Raw genomic sequence first — 3,532 nt, forward strand, 5'->3', positions numbered from 1 at the left:
TGCAGCCCTGCTAACTTTTTGATTTCATTCAATTTTTTTTTAGATACATTTTGGGCTTCTGATTAATAGGTGACAGACAGATGTGGCTGGTTGGAACAGGCTGGTTTGAGGTTATGCAAATAGTTCTATAAAATGGAATGATTGTACTGACCCCCCCCCCATGCTTTTTCTCTGAAGAAACCATTTACCTGTAGCCCTGCCTGACTTAAGTGAACAAGCTATGTCACATTCCTCAGCAACCTATGTATTATTTGCAGAAGAAATGCAGGCCTAAAATAATGTCAATAAGAGGAATAAATTAACTTGAATGGGGAGATTTTTGTGACTCTTTACACAGACCAGATCCAGAAACTAGGGTAGGTAAAGGTAATTCCTCCTAAGATAAGATCTCTAAGAATTTAATTAGAATTCAATTAGAATCAAGAATTAAGAACTAAGAATTGAATTAGAATCAGTCAGCATGGACCCAGGTGACCTAGAGTGGTCACAGTAGTGGGGACTTGAAAGTCTGATGTCATCCAGCTGTCAGTCAAAAGTTAAGACGTGGACCTGGGTGGGACTCTCTGGAAGCTTCACTGGGATCCCCAATACAACTGAAGGGCAGGAAAGGCACCGTTGTCTTTCTCCTCTCTGAGAGGATCCGCTGTGTGTCTTCAGAGTATCCTCCTTCCCTTTTCCTATCCTTTCAATAAACACATGCCTGTTACTCTAAGCAACATACATGAAATCGTTCTGACTTAATCACAATAATTGGAGTGTGAAGTGGGAGCTCTTCGTGCTGTCTAAGTTTTCAGGAAGGTGCCAGTCCCTTAACAATCACCAGAACTATAAATGACAAATTTATTTTTGTTTTGGATCACAATTTTGTGGTTATATTTTACATAGGCAATAGGAAACTAGTAAAATTAGATGTGACACAAAAATTATGTTCTTTGAAAGAACATGATCAGTCATAGACATTATAAAAGTTTAAGATTTCCATTTTTATCAAAAATTAGTGTTAAAACAATGAATGCCTAAGAAATGCAGACTTGGAATATATATATATATATATATATATATATATATGTCTGTGTGTGTTCTTTCAAAGTAGATGTCTAATAAAAGAGCTATATCCAGAATATCCAACCTCAAAACTCAAATATTAGAAAAAAAATCAAATATGAGCACTTCATATTAGAAAAGACTCTTTAAAAAGATAAGTGAGTATAAAACATGAACTTCAACAAATGTTTAACTTAGTTATGGAATTACAAATTAACATCAGAGTGGATTTACCATCAATATCAATTAAGATGTCTAAAATTAAAAAGAATGATAATACCACGTTGTAGTGGCCCCTGTTGTCAGTAATGTAATTCCACAGACTGGGCAAGTTTGGAAAAAAAAAAGATAATGTTGGCTCACAGTTCTGGAGATCTACGTTGGAGGGACTGTGTGTGGTAATGGTCTTCTTTTTTTCTGAGTAGGGGGGCGGTACTGGGGATTGAACTCAGGGGCACCTGACCACTGAGCCACATCCCCAACCCTATTTTGTATTTCTTTTAGAGACAGGGTCTCTCTGAGTTGCTTAGCACCTCACTTTTGCTGAGGTTGGCTTTGAAGTTGAGATCTTCCTATCTCAGCCTCCGGATTCACTGGGATTACAGGTGTGAGCCACTAAACCTGGAGGTGACGGCCTTCTTGATGGCAGAGTATCAAGGCGGGACAGAGCACTGCTTGACAACAGCAGGGAACACTAGTTGTATGTGTGTCTCACGGTTTTCCTGCCTGTTCTTTCTTCCTTCTGAGGATTTGCTCCACATTTTATTTACATTTTAAGACTAACTATAATCTCAAAATCACAATTCCATATGCCTATTCCTTTTTGTTGACCTCATTTAAATTTACATGTGTGGTTTATTATACAGTAAATTAATATTTACCATGTCTGTTGCACATGAACACAGAACAGCTTTTAACAGAAATTGGTTGACCCCCCCCAACTTTTATTATGAATACAGGTATCAAAAATAAAAACATGTTTAGAATATTTGTGATACTTGTAGTAGTTAGCACCTGCATTGCTTCAAAAATCATCACAATTTGTAACAATAGTCATTGTACCTGCTACTTTAAACAATTTCAACTGCAGCTTTCACTAAGCAAGATGAATAAAATATATCATTTCTGTTTTTCCTTCTTGATATTTTACTTTTTAGAAACACACATTTCCATTGCCATATGACACTTCTTGCCATTCTTTCCTCTTGTAAACCTGAATTCTATTTTGAGTACTCCAGGTTTACATTTAAATAAAAATGAATTAACAAGAGAAAGAAATATTGTGTTGCATTTTTCCTCTTGTTACCTGAAAGCATAATGGATGTACTTATATTATTTTATATATATATATACATGTATGTATGTGTGTGTGTGTGTGTGTGTATATATCTATATCTATATCTATATCTATATATATGTATGTATATATTCTTATGAATGTTCAGGATTTTGGGATTATTTTGCATTGTGATATTTAATCCAGACATTAATATAAATAGAAGGTTATGGATTTGAGATATGTTTGATAGTCACGAAAATTAATTTCTGTATGTTTGTCCTTCATGTGGCTGTGGAAGCTTCATACTTTCTTTGGACATCATTAGACATCTTAGCTCTTTAAGTACCACTTCAATGAAAAATGAATTTTATAGATTTGCTAACACTGCTGTGCTCTGTGCATACACCATCCACTGGAATTATTTATTCCATTCAAATTAATTTTTGTTACAAATCTAACTGCATTTAGGTCAACATTCTACTTTCAGCCTATATATTCTGTTTTTATAGTTTATCCTTGATGGCCCAAAAATGATGCCTGGTCATCTGGTAATTGCCAGATCCTCATCATCTTCATGTCCCCAGCTAACTGTATCATTTCCTATTCCTTTTTGTCCTTCTTCAAGATTTTCTAACAATTGAAAATTACAGAAGAATTTTAACGCCTGTGGAGACCTCCATCTTCTCCTGCAGCATGATGGAACCTTCCCTCTTCTTATAAAGCCACCAGTATTCCATCACAGGGTCTCCACTATAATGACCTTTACTAACAACACCTCTGAAAGGTCCCACCTTCAAACACCTCAGTCAGATTAAATTTCCACCCTCTTAAGATTTCACAAGGGAAATTTGATTTCTCAAAATCATTTTGGGAGGGCCAAACAAAATTCAAATCACAGCCACATATTGTCACAGATGTATAGGAACTGAAATTCTCTTATGTTCCTAGTGGTAATGCTAAATATAATAATGGTCATACTGGAAAATAATTTGACACTTCTTAAGTAGTTAAATATCAACCTACCATCTAATCTAGCTATTCTACTTCTATGTATTTATCTAGGTATTTATGAAAGCAGATGATCATAGATAGACTTACATATTCATAAAATCTTTATTTGTAATCAGCAAAATATGGAAATAACTCAAATATCCTTTAATAAGAAATAAATAAATACATCATGGTGCATTCATATAATGAAACAGTACA

At 34.8% G+C, this 3,532-nt stretch overlaps 1 pseudogene across 1 annotated transcript; it reads right to left on the reverse strand.

Annotated features, from left to right (window-relative positions):
* Positions 1-2,582: 2,582 nt before the first annotated feature.
* LOC306670780 (ubiquitin-conjugating enzyme E2 variant 2-like) lies at positions 2,583-3,003 on the reverse strand (annotated as a pseudogene). Its single transcript has one exon. The product of its transcript is annotated as a ubiquitin-conjugating enzyme E2 variant 2-like (transcript).
* Between the last annotated feature and the right edge of the window lie 529 nt (positions 3,004-3,532).

Source organism: Sciurus vulgaris (assembly GCF_902686455.1).
Source record: "Sciurus vulgaris genome assembly, chromosome: 10".
NCBI lineage: Eukaryota > Metazoa > Chordata > Mammalia > Rodentia > Sciuridae > Sciurus > Sciurus vulgaris.